This window comes from Petromyzon marinus, chromosome 63 (genome assembly GCF_048934315.1).
Source record: "Petromyzon marinus isolate PM22_M1 ecotype Great Lakes invasive population chromosome 63, UKy_Petmar_22M1.pri1.0, whole genome shotgun sequence".
Classification (NCBI taxonomy): domain Eukaryota; kingdom Metazoa; phylum Chordata; class Hyperoartia; order Petromyzontiformes; family Petromyzontidae; genus Petromyzon; species Petromyzon marinus.
The window spans coordinates 963,612-981,219 of record NC_133729.1 but is presented as its reverse complement, the minus strand read 5'-3'; the positions used below and the strand labels follow the sequence as shown (position 1 = coordinate 981,219).

The 17,608-nt window shown below is 54.4% G+C and overlaps 1 protein-coding gene across 10 annotated transcripts in view; it reads left to right on the top strand.

Moving 5' to 3' along the window:
- Positions 1–17,608, top strand: part of LOC116955972 (uncharacterized) — a 214,648-nt gene that overhangs the window by 63,247 nt on the left and 133,793 nt on the right. The window contains exon 2 of one of the 10 annotated variants that reach the window (XR_012930136.1): positions 14,500–15,899. The exons of 8 other annotated variants lie outside the window; for them this stretch is intronic. The gene's annotated coding sequence lies outside the window, so the exon portion shown is untranslated. Of the gene's footprint in view, positions 1–4,807; positions 5,015–14,499; positions 15,900–17,608 lie in introns of those variants that run through there. One more of the 10 variants, XR_012930135.1, reaches the window with a different exon arrangement.

The window sequence follows — 17,608 nt, the reverse complement described above, 5'->3', positions numbered from 1 at the left end:
GCGTTAAGAAAGCCTAGTCAGGGTTATCCTAATAATAATAATGTTTAACGTCATTTCATATCGGCTTCAATGGAAGCATGTAATGCCTTTGTGTGTTGCGGGATGTCCAATTTAGAATTGATCAAAGACAAGAGTCGAGGGAAGGGAGCGAGTAGAGAGAGCGAGGAGAGAGTGAGGAGAGAGCGAGAGACGGACAGGAAGAGATAATAAAAAAAAAATTGTAATAATTAAAGAGACACCGTCGGCAAAAAACTTGTGAATAATCAGCCGCCCGAATCGCGTTTTTAATAAAAAAAAAACGCGACTCTCATTTGTGGAACATTCAAACCGGCCGGAGCACGCAGACACCACGCTATCGCCCCCCCCCTCTTTATCATTTCCACGATCCGCCCATCCCCACGCGACATTTATTTATTTACCTTCCCCCGTCGGCCCTGCGCCCCCTAAACAAAGGAGCGTGTGCCGGGCTGCAATAAATAAATAAATATAAAACATTTTTTTTTACGCGTTCCCGAGCGATAATAAATTTAGAAAAAAAACGAGCGGTGCGTGTGTGTGCGCGCGCGCGTATTGCGTTTATTTTATTTGGCGCGTTGTGTGTTTACCGTGCGGCGAGGGGGGTGGGGGGGCGCCCCCCCCCACCTCCGCTCCCCCCCCCACCGCCACCTAACCCCTACCCGGGAAACAAAAAAGAATGAGCGAGCGAGCGGAACAAAGAATGGAAAATAACGCTGAGATTGAATGAAGGAAAAAAAATGGGTGAAAAGATGCGAGGCGAGGAAGGAATAATCGGCACGCGGCGCCCGCACGGGGCCCATGCATCATCGTCGTACGCCCAAGCGGTGCATTTTCTTTTGAAATTATATTCGCCGTGCGTGCGTGCGTGTCGCCCTGCGTGTCACCGTGCGTGTCGCTCCGTGCGTGTCGCTCTGTGCGTGTCGCTCTGTGCGTGTCGCCGTGCGTGTCGCCGTGCGTGTCGCTCTGTGCGTGTCGCTCTGTGCGTGTCGCTCTGTGCGTGTCGCTCTGTGCGTGTCGCTCTGTGCGTGTCGCCGTGCGTGTCGCCGTGCGTGTCACCGTGCGTGTCGCTCTGTGCGTGTCGCCGTGCGTGTCGCCGTGCGTGTCGCTCTGTGCGTGTCACCGTGCGTGTCGCTCTGTGCGTGTCGCCCTGTGCGTGTCACCGTGCGTGTCGCCGTGCGTGTCACTCCGTGCGTGTCGCTCTGTGCGTGTCGCCGTGCGTGTCGCCGTGCGTGTCGCCGTGCGTGTCGCTCTGTGCGTGTCGCCATGCGTGTCGCTCTGTGCGTGTCGCCGTGCCTGTCGCTCTGTGCGTGTCGCCGTGCGTGTCGCTCTGTGCGTGTCGCTCTGTGTGTCGCCATGCGTGTCGCTCTGTGCGTGTCGCCCTGTGCGTGTCGCTCTGTGCGTGTCGCTCCGTGCGTGTCGCTCCGTGCGTGTCGCTCTGTGCGTGTCGCTCTGTGCGTGTCGCTCTGCGCACGGCTTCTGCAGCCCAGACCCACTTGCCCAAGAGCCCAACCTATCGCCGCGTTTCGAATCTTAATGCATTTTTTGCCCTCTGTTTCTTCACCCCTCCTCCTCCTCCTTGGCGGTGGAATTGTATTAAAATGACTGATGGCTGCGGCAGGCTAATACATTATTTATCATCCTCCGACAAGTTTCTCCCCCCCCCCCCCCCCCCCCCCATTTTCTCCGCTCGCCTATTTCATTTTCGTGCGAGCGAGCCGGCGCTCTGATTTTCCTCCGTGACTTTTGCTTGTTATGGCGAAATGAATATTTTAACAAGCAGCGGGAGCAGTCTGCGCGTGCACAAATTGCGTGATTTCTTTCCCGCTCTCTCTCGCTCGCTCGCTCGCTCTCGCCCCGCTCCACCACTCTCTCTCGGACAGTCTAGCGCTCTCTCTCTCTCTCTCGCGTCGATGTCTCTCATTGCTGCCCGCTCTCTCTCTCTCTCCCTCCCCTTTATTCATGTCCTCTCTCACACTCGCTCACACTCGCTCGTTCCCCCCGATTCCTCTTTGCCGAGGGCGCCATGTTTGCCGCCGTCGCCGCCGCGGCGCCGAGAGGGGAACGATCTCCAGGAAAATCGCTCGCGCTCGAGAGAATCGCTACGGACGCGATAGATATATTTACATTGTGGAATTTTGTTTCTCCTTACCCACCCTCCCCGTTCCAGAACAGCTGAATGTTCCTGGCCACCCCCGGCCGTCCCGTTAAACAAAACGGGGGAGACGTTGATGAATGGTGGGGGGGGGGGCCCTCCCCTCCCACCCCTCCCACCCCCCACTCCCCCCCCCACTCCCCCCCCCGGCTAAGTGAAGCTTGAACAGCGACGTTAGAACGGGGGGGGGGGGGAACGGCAGAACGACGGATCCAAGTCAGCCTTGGTCGCCCCGCGCAGCAGGCAATTACAGAGATTCTCATAATTGGACTCTGCGTCGCGTTCTTGCAGCGGGCCTGGTGCAAAACCAGCCCTGACATCGCATATCAAACGCGATTTCCATTCCTTAAAGCTTCACCTACAAAATTGAAGATATTAAGGTGGGGGTTGGCTGTGGGGGCCGTTTCTTTATCCATTTTTCTCGGGAACAATTTTTTTTATATTTGAAATGACCAGATCAGACAGTTTGAGGGCAACTATTGCTATCCCTTGAGGGAATGGTGTTGAGGGGAGGGGCGGTGGGTGGGGTTTTCCATTATTGTTATTGGTTGGTTTATAGCTGGAAGGTGTAAAGCAGGTTAGTTTAGATGCAGAGGGTGTGGGGGGGTGGGCGTGTGTGTGGTGGGGAGTGGAGAAGATTTGGGCAGGGAGGGGTTGCGGAGCTCCGGTTTGATGGGGAAGGGGGAGAACAAAAATAATATATATAGAACGTGAATTAACAACAACAACAACAAAAAACACCCCAATAATAATCCGCTCACGTCAAGAGCGGCGGTTTTTCAAATCGGATCGGTTCGAGGAGCGGGGGTCAATTAATGCGCCATTAAGCCCAGTCGGCGCAGTTGCTCGCGAAAGGTCAGCGGTCGGTGGAAACGGTGACACCGCCTCTGTAGACGCGCGGTGATAACAACAACAACAACAGCAATAATACGGCCGATTAGGACACTTATTAGGCGGCGGACGCTCGCGCTCGAGAGCACGGTCGTGGCGTGTGTATGAAGACCGCTTCACCCCCTCCTCCTCCTCCTCCCGCTCCCGCACAACACGCAACGCGGTGCACGCAGTAATTAAATAAGCAGGGCTACAGTAGCCCCCGCCGTTCCCCGTGTGGTCACCGCCAGTCCGTGACCTCGTGAAATACCATATTTTTGGATTTTAATTTAGCCGCGTGTCTGGGGTTAAGTTGTCACGCGCGGTTTTTTTTTTATCCGAGATTGTGGAACGAAAAAAAAATCAAGTGGCCCACGGGGGGTTTGGTGAGGGGTGGGGGGGGGTGGTACAGCCACGGAGACGGAGCGGAACCGTTTGCTGCCGGGCGTCGCGAGAGTAGGCGGTAGCGGCAGCTTTGTACGCAGGCCTTCATCCAGCAGTGGATCGATGGTGGCTATTTATGATGATGCAAATACATGTAACGCATTAAGTTATATTTAAACAAGTAAATGACGTCACAGTTGTGGGTAGACAGTCGATCGCTGATTATCCGGTGGCTTTGGGGGCGGGAGGGCGGTAAGGAGGCCGTCAGATTTTCGGAACCAACCGGGTTAATCATCTTCATTATTTAAAATATCTTATTTTCTCACATTCTTGTCAAACGTTATGTTTTTAGGTGTTGTGTGTATGTTTTTTTATCGTTTAAATTTGTTTACCACGTGCAATTTCCATAAATAAATGTACAAATACACGAAAAAATATCCTCCTGTAAAAAGCGATTTATTTACTATATACCGTACTCACCATTCCAATCTCGAAGACTCTGCATTGGGTGATGTATGCACGTGCAGTATTTTCATTGTTTAAGTTGTATGTCGTGTATAATGTACTGTATATAATAGTAGTATTTAACCCTGAAATAAAGCGTAGCTAATTTTTTGTCGTGCACATGGTGCCGAACGCCAGACCTTTGGAGAGGTCTTGCCAGTTTCGCCGGATCGACCCCGGACCGCCGGATAATTTACGGAAGCATCCGGATGATAATTGATGATCAACTGTACATGTAATATTAATACGTAGAATTCACAGCCCTCTCTCCAACCAGGGCTTTGGCAAATTCCCGCGCCGTGTCAGTCGCGTGGATTTCTTGACCGTTCTTCGGCACGGCGCTGGCTAGTGAGGGTGTTGGGACGACGGACGGGGAGACCTGGCATCGGTTCGGATATCACTCGCCATTGACGTTAGGCATAGCCAGGAATTGAACTCGGGTCGCCGGGTTCACAGGGCTCATTGTGCTGACCTATTTGCATCACCACAGCCCCCCACACCCCATAAGTGTGCACACACAGTTGTGTACAAATGCAGGCAGATATACGCGATACATTTTGCATTATTTCGTCAAACAACGCACAGTGAGCGTGAACCGTTTAATCTCAGGAAATCCTTAACTTTTAAAACGATTTAATATAAAAACCTGACTAAATCATACGGGGCAAAGGTGCGGAGTGTATTGCGAATTAATGTATCGGCGTACGACCGGCGGTGCACGGTGTAATATAATTTTTAAAAAAATCACATTTGTTCGCAATGATTATTTTTTTTTCTCCCGCACTGCAACCCCGGTCAGAAAATCTTTGCGTGAGCGGTGGTGCTGCTGCTGCTGCTGCTGGTCGTCGTGCGTCAAAATCGTTTCTCGTGATGTCACAGCGGTCGGAAGACCCAACGCTCGCACAAGCGGCTGCTGCGCCCCCAAACCCCCGGATGGCGATTGGCTGGCTCCGTGTTCCGGAGGCGGCAAGATTTGGACGGCTCCTCGATTCAACGGGACCCAAATCAGCGAGGACTTTTTTGTTGTTGTTGTTGTTGTTGCTGCAAGTCTCGGGAGACTGAATAAACCTTCGAAATGGCGGCAAACTTGGCGACAGGGGTCAATTGAAGACTGATACGCAGATTTTTCGATTAAAATTTTGCTTATAGACAGTTTTCTGAGGACCGGTGTGTTACGCTGCACCGGTGTACCGCCAATACATCCAAATATCCAAATGTATGATTGTTATTACGACGCTTGTTTACTCAGGAGAATGCCTCACCGAGTCTCAAGACTCGTTTTTTCAGGAGGGTCCTGCCAAGTTTGAGCAGTAGCGGCTGGGGGAGGGCAATGTATGCCAAGCGTAAACCCAGTCGAGTGATTTTCCGGTTAACAATTTCAGGTATCGTGGGAGGCTTGGCCAATACCAGGGACCACCGATCCACGTTTAATTGTATCGGGAAAGACCACGTGCTGTTCGTTATTTTGGTTTGTTAAGGCCAAATCGCGTCATCAGCCCTCCACTGTCTAAAACGCGGATTGCCACAACAGCACCGTCGTGAACGTCACGTGAACGTCACGTGAACGTCACGTGAACGTCGCGTGAACGTCACGTGAACGTCGCGTGAACGTCGCGTGAACGTCGCGTGAACGTCGCGTGAACGTCGCGTGAACGTCACGTGAAGGTCACGTGAACGTCACGTGAACGTCGTGACGGTCATGTGGGTCGGTGGCGGCGGCGGCGGCGGTGGTGGTGGTGTGAAACTACCGCCACGTGGCACCAACCCGCCAACAAGTATGGATCACGTGGTATTGGCTACAAAAAAATTCCACGTTTCAAACTTTGTATGCGTTTTTTTTGTTTGTTAGCTATGGGAGGAAACCAGAGAACCTGACGGAAAACCTCGCGTGACGGGGCAGAGAGAGAGAGAGAGAACATACAAACTCTGCATTGAAAGGTCACCTCAGTCGGGAGTCAGGCCCAGGCCCTTCTTGCCGTGATGGCGCTGAGCGTTAGCACGGCGGCGCCATCCTGCCCATCCCCGAGTGCGGCTGAACGGCTTCGGTATCTTTTTTTTCCCTCTCTCCCCCCCCCCCCCGCCCCGTTTTTATATTCTATTTATATAAACCGTATCAAGGATGAGAACGGCACGGTCAATACAATTTCTGCAACTTTTGACAGCTAATAACTCAAAACATGACTCGAGATAAAAACCACAAAAAAATTCGCTATTTTTTCCCCCCGACTCTCCCTAAGACGTGGGAAAAACGTGGGGAATTTCACCCAAATCTGTTGAGTAGCATTCACAACCCCCCACCCCCCCGCCCCGCCGCCCCTCCACCACCACCTCCCCGCGCACGCCCTCCCAGAATCGAGTGGCTTCCATCGATCCTGCGGGCTCGACTTCGGTGGGAAACACGGCAGTTAATGTCGCAGCGGCATTAAAATCGTTTATTACCGCGGCCGGTAGCTCCGTGCCGTCGCGGCAGACACAACCTGAGGGCGAAGAGGATTGCTTGGGAGTTAGCCTGCACCCGGACTAGGCCTGGGGTTTCGCCGCTGCGACTCCGCTTTCCGGTTTGTCTAACCCGAGCGTCGATCGCCGCTGATGCTCGACCGTTTCGCGCGCGCGCGCGCACCCGCGCTTGGGAGCTCCTTCGGGAACTTCTTGTTCCTTCGGGAATGATTGTTCGTTTGGGAACTTATTGTTTCCTCCGGAACGTGTTCCTTCGGGAACGATTATTCCCTCGGGAACCTCTTGTTTCTCCGGGAATGATTTGTTACTTCAGGAACTTCTTGTTCCTTTGGGAACTCTTGTTCGTTCGGGAACTTCTTGTTCCCTCCGGAACTTCTTGTTCCTTCGGGAATGAGTGTTCCTTCTGGAACTTCTTGTTCCTTCGGGAACTCTTGTTCGTTCGGGAACTTCTTGTTCCCTCCGGAACTTCTTCTTCCTTCGGGAGCTTCTTGTTCGCTTGGGAACTTCTTTTTCCTTCGGGAATGATTGTTCCTTCAGGAACTTCTTGTTCCTTTGGGAACTCTTGTTCGTTTGGGAACGTATTGTTCCTTCAGAAACGTATTGTTCCTTCGGGAATGAGTGTTCCTTCTGGAACTTCTTGTTCCTTCGGGAACTCTTGTTCGTTCGGGAACTTCTTGTTCCCTCCGGAACTTCTTGTTCCTTCGGGAACTTCTTGTTCGTTTGGGAACTTCTTTTTTCCTTCGGGAATGATTGTTCCTTCAGGAACTTCTTGTTCCTTTGGGAACTCTTGTTCGTTTGGGAATTTATTGTTCCCTCCGGAACGTCTTGTTCCTTCCGGAACGATTATTTCTTCGGGAACTTCTTGTTCCTTCGGGAATGATTGTTCCTTAGGGAATTACTTCTTCCTTCGGGGAACTTCTTGTTCCTTCCGGAACGATTGTTCCTTCGGACGCGGAGCAAAACGTCAGACCGTTACGCCGAATGGCACGCGGTGCGACCCGAAAACGCACGGGACGGGACGGGGAAGGGGAGGAGGCCGTACGACGCGATCGGGACATGCCCACGGAGTTGATCTTCACGCTTGATGGTTATTTTGTTTCTCCAGGTGGGAACTGAAGAGACCATCGGGGAATAAGCCTCGTTTGAAAAGTGGCCCCGGGGACATTTAATTTTCAATATTTAATCCCAACTGGAATTTAATTTGGCCCACCGGCGTGGGGAAAGTCCACCGCTGACTTCCCCACACAAAGTTGTTGTCGTTTTTATGAACCTCGGAGGAACAACAGGCTGAGCCAACCCCCACCCGGCTCCACCCCTCCGCCCCTCCACCAACCAGGATGTGAACTCGCGACCTTCCCATCGCGAAGCCGCTCGCTCCGACCGCTGAGGCTCCCTGGGTGCGTTTCCCCGTGCTCGACGTCAAGCTAAAGTTGCCAGCGTCCGCCCTTGTTCGCCGTACCGCCGTCGGTAATGTAAAGTGGCCGCGGCGCGCGGCCGTGTGTAGCGATGGTTACAGTAGGGGGACGGGCTCTAAGTTATTGCCTCTGGGTTACAAAGTGACCTCGATCGCGCTGTAATTCCCTCGGCCTTTGGCTTCGGGCGTCATCATATCACGATCTGGCTCGCATCCGTAACCCCCCCCCCCCCTCCTCTACCCCACCACGGCCATGCAGTAATTTACGTCGCCAGCCAGCGGCCACTAAATACGCTCGGTGCAGGCCGATGGAGAGGACGCGGCGGAGCCACCGCGCCAGGAGGTAGCGACCCGCTTCGCCGTCGACGCGGGTTGCGCTCTCTCTGGCCTGTGAAGGTTGGGCAGCCTCCTCCTCCTCCTCCTCCTCCGCGACGTTTGGTGACTTTCTTTTAATGTTTACCAGGCGAGGCCCCCACTGAGCTGCTACGTCGCTCCGTTGCAGAAGCGACCTGGCCATCACAGGTGACAGCTCAGCGACGTGGGATTAGTGCCACGCGCGCGTGGACGTTTGCAGCGGCCGAATACTCTTGAACGCGCGCCGTCTAAACGTGGAGGGGTAAACACCGGAGCATGAGGGAGAGGCCCACAGAATCGGATTGTGCGTAGCTACCTCTGAGATCCCTTGAGCGGATCTCTGGTCCGTAGACGGGAGCACTTCCCCCCCCCCCGCCCCGCCGCGACCCCATCCGGCCGTACGGAGTAATGTTTGTCACGTGACCAATATTTGTTAAATCTCAGCGCTGGAATTCAAGAAAATGAAGCGCAGCGATCAAAGGTCACATGGTGGGTTGTTGTCACGCGGTGGTGACCAAGCTGAGAGCGATCACTGCGCTTGAGAACACGATTTTATTTAACCACAGGCAGTAGGGAACTGGATTCGAACCGAGGCTCTCTCATAGCGGTGCCAACTCGGCACTCTGCATCCTTTGGCTACCTGGCTACCTCTTAACCGATCGTTGTTATCGGATGCTTGGATTGTTTACGTGAAAATTGTAGTTTTCAACCCCGCTTAATATATATAATTCGTCTTGTAAAATTGCTTTTGCAAGACGATAATTACTTGTCAAATTAAGATGTGGATGTCTCAACTGCAAAAGGATGTTCAATTTTCCATCCAATTACACGTTTATCACGATTGGCATGGCCACAACACTCAAGTGCTAAAAGAGAGCGCTGTCCATGGTGCTGATTTTGAACGAGACACAGCCGCAGCCTTCCTGCCTTGCACCCATACCCATCCAGCCTGTTGGATTGGCATCGGGTGGCCGGGTGGCCAGTCAGTCAGCCGGCCAGCCGGTCAGCCGGTCAGTCGGCCAGCCGGCCCAGCCAGCCAGCCGGCCAGCCGGTCAGTCGGCCAGCCGGTCAGCCGGCCAGCCGGTCAGCCGGTCAGCCGGCCAGCCGGCCCAGCCAGTCAGCCGGCCAGCCGGCCCAGCCAGTCTGCCGGCCAGCCGGCCAGCCGGTCAGTCGGCCAGCTGGTCAGCCGACCAGCCGGTCAGCCGGTCAGCCGGCCAGCCGGTCAGCTGGTCAACCGGCCCAGCCAGTCAGCCGGCCAGCCGACCAGCCAGTTAGCCGCTGAAGACGCAATCAAGTAATCGCAGAATTGGAAAGCCACCCGCGCAATTCCCAACAAAATATCGCGCGCGTTAAACAAATTATCCCCATTGTCTGTTTGAGCCGCCTATCCCGCTATGCACCACTCACCTGTCACGGAAGTTGTACACCCCCCCCCCCCCCACCGTGGTTGGATCAATAAAACGAATTTATCCCAAAAAAAATCCCAAAATCTGCCGCCGTATATTTTGTTTTACTCCCTCAGAATGTTCAGTAATTGCCGTGCACCTGTAAGAGTTTCTCGGGCTGGCAAACACAGATTCGTAGATTTTCTTTGTTGGGGGGGGGGCAACAGAAGCCCTCCCCCCCCCCCCATGGATTGCGGGGGTTCTTGCAAAACAGCAGATGGGGGGGGGGGGCTTATTTCCGCGGGGCCTCCAGCGTACACGTGCCACGTGGTGCAACGTGAACGGCCACATGGCTCCAATGGCCCTTTTAGCCGGAGCGCGCGCGTGAAGGCGTCGCTGCGTCGCCCGATCCCGGGGTTTGCCGAGCGAGATCCGGGCGTCTCCATCTCGCACCCGCGGGCTGGCCGCTCACCTGCCCACCGGGAAATTGTGGCAGAACGGAAGACGTCCCCCCGAGTTACCGACGCTTTACGCCGCCGCACGCGAGATCCTTCGCTGTCGACAGTGCGAAATGAACGAGGGGTCAGCCGTGGCGAATGTACCGCTAACGTTGGTGATGGGTTTTTTTTCTTAAAAATAAAAATTGAAAGGTTAAAGGTGCAGCTCTGCATTTGCTTACTCATGGCACTGCTGGTCGAAGCGCCTCTTGTCGGTGGGGGAAGCTTTAGAGATCTTCTCTAGATGGTGGTATCTTTGACCTCCTCTACCACGAAGTTTTAGTGATCTTCTCTAGATGGTGGCATCTTTGACCTCCTCTACCACGAAGCTTTAGAGATCTTCTCTGAATGGTGGTATCTTTGACCTCCTCTACCACGAAGTTTTAGTGATCTTCTCTGGATGGTGGCATCTTTGGCCTACTCCTCCACGAAGTTTTAGAGATCCTCTCTGGATTGTGGTATCTTTGACCTCCTCTACCACGAAGCTTTTGACATCCTCTCTGGATGGTGGCATCTTTGGCCTACTCTTCCACGAAGTTTTAGAGATCCTCTCTAGATGGTGGTATCTTTGGCCTACTCCTCCACCAAGCTTTAGAGATCCTCTCTGGATGGTGGCATCTTTGACCTCCTCTACCACGAAAACTTTAGAGATCTTCTCTGGATGGCGGCATCTTTGACTTCCTCTACCACCAAGCTTTAGAGATCCTCTCTAGATGGTGGCATCTTTGGCCTACTCTTCCACGAAGTTTTAGAGATCCCCTCTGGATGGTGGTATCTTTGACCTCCTCTACCACGAAGTTGTAGAGATCCTCTCAAGATGGTGGCATCTTTGACCTACTCCTCCAATAAGTTTTAGAGATCCTCTCTGGATGGTGGTATCTTTGACCTCCTCTACCAATAAGTTTTAGAGATCCTCTCTGGATGGTGGCATCTTTGACCTCCTCTACCACGAAGTTTTAGAGATCCTCTCTGGATGGTGGCATATTTGGCCTACTCCACCAAGCTTTTGAGATCCTCTCTGGATGGTGGAATCTTTGGCATACTCTTCCACGAAGTTTTAGAGATCCTCTCTGGATGGTGGCATCTTTGACATACTCCTCCACAAAGCTTTAGAGATCCTCTCTAGATGGTGACATCTTTGGCCTACTCTTCCACGCGTGGCCAGACGCCGAGGAAGAGCTAAGAGTACGCACACTTTACCCCGCCACACGCGACTTTCACGTTGACCAACCGTGCCATACACGTTTATACTGCTGGGTGGACCGGCCGGACATTGGTGGATGGGGGGGAATCGCAATAAGAGCCCTAGCCATCGATTCCAAGTGCCTCTCGCCGGGAGACCGTAGCGGTAACCTCTGGAGTCCCGTGCTCTAACCATTACACCACCACAGCAGCGTCCCTCATTTTCGGTGGTAAGGCCGCTCGATTTCGGCACGGGCTTTTGCCGCAAACCGTTTCAGAACCACCCACCCCCGCCTCCTCCTCCATGTTCGCTGCGCATTTGTAAACCAAATTGGCCGATGCCATCCAGGCATTTGTCATCAAGCCAGATTCACCCTGACCCAGGTTCCAGCTTTGCCAGGGGGTGTCCCACAAGCACAGTGTAGTGGTCACCCCCACCTCACCCCCCCCCCCCCCCCCACACTGCTGGCCACGATAAACCCGCTAACGTCTGCTGTGAAATCCGAGCTTGCCCCTGCTCCATTTAATGGACCTGTGTTGAAAAGAGTTCAGCAGCGGCAGATGCTGAGGATGACGATGATGATGTTGATGGTGGCACAACCCAGAGGCATGAGAGTGTGGGTGGGCTGGTATTTCCGGTCCAGGATGTTCACACGGCTATAGGTTCCCCAGTCGTCAGACCGCGGTGAATGTAGCCGGCCCATTGTACCTGTACACTCCGTGCCTGTGCGTGCATGCGTGTGTGTGCGGGGGTGTGTGTGTGTGTGTGCGGGGGTGTGTGTGTGTGGGTGTACGGGGGTGTGTGTGTGTACAGTGGCCTTGGCCAGATATTATGTGGTACCCAGAAAGAGCCTAATTGGCTCTCCAGAGAACCATATGAAGAGGCTTTCATTTCTCAAAACCACTAATGAACTGTCAAGTGAATGCAATCCGCCCCCCCCCCCCCCTCTTGATTGCTCTGAGCTGCCACCAAGCTGGGCTTTGATTGGCCGCCTCTAATAAACCTGCGCGCGATTGGTGTCCTCAGCTAATGAAGTAACGCGAATGTGAACCCGTGGGTTTTTATCGGGCTTGTAAACGCAACTCAAGTCTGGGGCAGAGCTGTCCCCGCGGTTCCTAAGTGCAGTTTATCACGTGTGTAATTGCCGCGATGTCGACTCGTTAAAACAATGGCGGGGATTGGGGGGGGGGCGGGGATTGGGGGGGGGGGGCGGGCGGGCGCTTGGGTGTTGATTAAAGCGCTCCAACGCGTTTCAAAAACCCACAGACGCGCAAATGCGATGAGCGATCCCCGTTGGACCGCGCCGGCTGCCCGAGTCGCAACAGAGAGAGAGAGAGAGAGTTTCGCGCTTTCACAAAAACCGAAATAGTGATGGCTTTTTGGTTTTAGCGCGACTCGTGCCGACCGCCACGCACAACCTCGTGCGAGAGATATATGATGACGGCAAAGGGCTTTGAACGCGTCGGCTTTTCGCCACCGAACATTATCCAATCTGGCTGTCACCCGATGATGCCGGTTGTGATTGCTGGCGAAACATCAAGGTGCTCGGATTGTAAATGCAGGCGGGGTTTACTCTCCAACGCACAACCGGTGTTTTACGTGACTAATCGGCCCTGTTGGGTGGTGGCGGGTTTAACGACACATTTATATTTGCGTGATCTAACCACCACAAAAACAGCAAACCAAAGAAACGAGAAGGGGAAAAATAAATTGCAGACTTCACAAAATGTACCACGCCACGTCGCGAAATTGCCCGCGGCATAGCGAGCGCAGACGAATGCTGCAAAATATTCAGCGGTGGGGTTTCTCTGTTTCTGGTTGCTCTGGAGGGTTTTGTTTGGTGATTTTAGTCGTGCATTTATTGAATTTCTTTTCTGCCGGTGAGGGCAGCCTCCTCGTCTGCTTGGGCCAGCTTTATTCTGTACATTTGACCCGCCGTGACCCCCGCGCGCACACGAGGCCCCCCCCCCCCACCTCTCCCAACTCCACTTCAGCCGCAAATATCATAATTCATCTTGCTCACGGTCGCCATAGTTACTCATGTGGAAGCCACCATTTTCTCGGTCTCGCTCTCTCTCTCTCTCTCTCCCCCTCTCTCTCGCCCGCTCTGTTGCGATAGCCCGAGCCCAACTCACGCTGTTATATTAAAGAGCCAGGGATAATATTTTTTTTTGTTTAGGGGGGCCGCGCGGGGCGCGGGGTAGGGGCAGGCGGAGTGGGGGGGGGGTCACTGCTCATGCTTAGCGAGCCACGGGTGGAGGTGCGGGGGGGGGGGAACTGCGATTCGCGTTCGCTGTTGTAAACCTCGCCACCCCCGCTGCTGCCGTGCTGCATTGTGGGATACCGGCAACCATCTTCTTGTTCGCTGGTTTGCGATGTCGCTGCTGCTGCTGCTGGTGCTTGGTGGCGATGGAGTGGTGGGGGCGATGGTGGCGTGGGGGTGCTGGGGGTGGTCGACGGGGGAGGGCGGCGGAGGGCTCGTTTGGTTTGGTTGACGCGGTGAGCTCGCGGCCACGGTGAAGTACCGCGGCTCTCTTTAATTAAATGGCGCGCGATGAAAATTGGGGGCGGAAATTTTTCGCGTGGCAGAATTACCAAGCACGACAAGTACAAATTTAAACACCAAATAACACCGTTAATTTACACTTAAATTTTTTTTTTCTCCGTTGAACGGCCGTGAGACGATACACTGTTCATTTTCGATTTAAAACGTGGCTCGCCTTCAACACATCGTGTGGCGGTGCCTGAAAGCAATTTGCTCCTCTAAAAATATCACCGGCCCCCTTCTGTTTGCGGTTAAAAGAAAAATAACATCTTTTGTGTTGTGCCGCTACCGTTTGTTTTATTGTTACCACCTAGAATGTAGAATATAACGAGCAGTTATCAATGTACCCCCCCCACCCCACCCCACAACAACAATCTTGAATAATGTGGCTCAAGATAAGTAGATGGTAATGACTAGCTTGACAAAACAAACATTTGCGCAATGCATATTTTTAAAGTGAACTCCCTCAAACGAATTACTTGATTTTACTTCGTCCTTTTATTTTGTTTCCCTTAAACCGCAGCTGTAGAACAAAGCCCACTGACGCTTGGGGGCTATTCGACTGACGCATTAATGTTCCGTTCATGCATCCAAAATCGAGGTTCATGTGTAAATGTTTGTCGTTAAAGCGGCCACCGCCAGACCGACACGGCCACTCGGTAACAGTTGCGTCACGCAAACACAAAACGTGGCCCCAATTCGCTACCGGTGCACCACACCGGTTTGTGTGTTGCAGGGAAAAGCCACGACAACGTTTACAATTCGAGCTGCCGTGACGTTTCGACGGTCCACCGCCGCCAAGTGACGGCGACGTCACCACGGCGCCTGTGCCAGCCTAGGTGCACTCTGAAGGCTCGCCGCTGGCAGGAGGAGGTCACGGGACAGACCCAGCAGGTGCCATGGGTCGGCTGACTGAGATCACCGCTGGTAGATGCACCACCAGCTGTACCCCCCTACTGTGCCAGGCTAGGTGCAGGTGGTCACGGGACAGACCCAGCAGGTGCCATGGGTCGGCTGACTGAGATGACCGCTGGTAGATGCACCACCAGCTGTACCCCTTACTGTGCCAGGCTAGGTGCAGGTGGTCACGGGACAGACCCAGCAGGTGCCATGGGTCGGCTGATTGAGATGACCACTGGTAGATGCACCACCAGCTGTACCCCCTACTGTGCCAGGCTAGGTGCAGGTGGTCACGGGACAGACCCAGCAGGTGCCATGGGTCGGCTGACTGAGATGACCACTGGTAGATGCACCACCAGCTGTACCCCCCTACTGTGCCAGGCTAGGTGCAGGTGGTCACGGGACAGACCCAGCAGGTGCCATGGGTCGGCTGATTGAGATGACCACTGGTAGATGCACCACCAGCTGTACCCCCTACTGTGCCAGGCTAGGTGCAGGTGGTCACGGGACAGACCCAGCAGGTGCCATGGGTCGGCTGACTGAGATGACCACTGGTAGATGCACCACCAGCTGTACCCCCTACTGTGCCAGGCTAGGTGCAGGTGGTCACGGGACAGACCCAGCAGGTGCCATGGGGTCGGCTGACTGAGATGACCACTGGTAGATGCACCACCAGCTGGTGCTCCCCATATACACACACAGGCGCATACTCGCACACGTTATCCGTAATTTAACCCAGGTCCGCCAGGTTCGTAGCGCAGCGCGCTAACGGCTGCACCACCGCTCCCCATACACAAAGACAAAGATCCCCCGTATAGCCTGGACAGACTGTAGGGGCAAGTGCTGTTAGCGAGTAGCACCTATGAAGGGGGTGGGTGGCCGGCACCACGCCCGACCGCCTTTGTCTCCCCGGTGGCGATGTTTACGTATCACACCAGGTACTCATTTGAGGCTGAGTCGACCTAGGGGAGGCCCAGGACCGGTTCAGATAATCGTCACCGGTGTTGGCCGTGAGCGGGAATCGAACCCGGGTTCTGGCAGGATCGTAGCGCTGGCCCCCTGCACCGAGGCTTCTTCGCTTGCGGGATCGGGCGGGGTTGGCGGGGCGCGCACTGTCCACGGACGCTCGCTCGGGCGATATGCGCACGGCAGCGGTGGATCTCTCTGCTGAAGGTTGAAGAAGCGGGCCGTGAACCCGGCTTAATCGACGGCCGTGCCGAAGGGGGTGGGGGCGGGGGCGGGGGGGGGGGGGCTTCCTCGGCTCGAGAGCTCATTTGCCCCAGACATTTTATTTTTTGTCCACTCGCCCGCGTTCCGCTCGTCAGCGTGTCCTCTCGATAATCAAGCAGGGGCCTGCCGTTTGCATATCCGTCGTCTGGGTCTCGGTTGAGTATGTGTCTTTGATTTTGTTGTTGCTGCTGCTGCTGCTGCAGAATTGCGTGTGCGACCGTTCACATCGCTGCCTGTTTCCACAGAATAATTGCATTTTCTGATTTGCACACACACACATATACACACAATACACAGACATACTCCTCCGCCCCCCCATAGCCTTAACACACTGTTAGCGAGTAGCACCTACGAAGGCCGGCGCCGTGGTACACGAGAGGGTGGGTGGCTAGCACCACGCCCGGCCGCCTTTGTCTCCCCGGTGGTGATGTTCTTTACGCACCGCACTCATTTGAGGCTGGGACGACCTCGGGGAAACTCGGGACCGGTTCAGGTAGTCGTCACTACTGTGGACCCGTGAGCGGGAAGCGAACCCGGGTCGCCGGGTTCGTAGCGCAGCACGCTAACCGCTGCACCACCGCTCCCCATGTACGCAATAACAACAACGGCGACAACCGCCATTCACCACCAAGTGGCGGTGATGCCACCACGGCACTCGTGCCAGGCTAGGTGCGCTTTAAGGCCACGTGAAGTGTCGAAGGCCCGTTGGCAGGAGGTCACGGGACAGGCCCAGGTTCCATTGGTTGGCTGACACAGGCACACACACACACACATCCATAATAGAACCCGGGCTTCCGGGTTCGTACCGCAGCGTGCAAAACCCGCTGCACCAGTGCTCCCCATATAAAGACAAAGATCCCCCGTGTAGCCTTAACAGACTGTAGGGGCAAGTGCTGTCAGCGAGCACCTATGAAGTACGACATGGCACACGGGGAGGTGGGTGGCCAGCACCACGCCCGCCCGCCCGCCTTTGTCTCCCCAATGGCGATGTTTACACAGGTACTCATTTGAGGCTGAGTCGACCTAGCGGAGGCCCAAGACCGGTTCAGATCATCGTCATCGGGTTTGGGAATCGAACCCGGGTTTGATTCCCGTACACACAGACGCAACACTCGCACACATCCATAATGGAACCCGGGTCGCCGGGTTCGTAGCGCAGCGCGCTAACCGCTGCACCACCGCTCCCCGTGCACGCACACACACACTCACGCGCGTTATCCACGTTGCACGCATTCCCCCTCTGACGCCCGTACGGGAAGATTTCCTCCATCGCCTGATTGTATTTGACATCTGCCGGTTACAAACAAAAAAATAACGCGCACAGTAGGACACACGTGTGCATGAATAAACAATTAAATGTAAGCGAAAAAATAAAAAAATCGACTCTCGCCCCCCCTCCCCCAGCCCCTCAGTGGTAATATTATTGTATTTATTCTCTCGCAAATAAAAGCGCACGCACGCACGCACTCACGCATTCACGTCCTGCTGGGAAGAAGATAAAGGTGAACATTTCACTCTCAGGCGGGACGACTCTCGCTCGCTCGCTCACTCACGCCATTCCTCTGTCGGTGATTTCGCGCCGCACGTAACAGCCGAGTTTGCCCGTATATTTCGACTGCCAGGCCTCCCGGATTAATGGGAACCCCCCTCGTCTCGCGGGATAACGCATTGCCAGGAAATTGAAACGACGCAGATTTTTTAAAAAAAATTTCCAC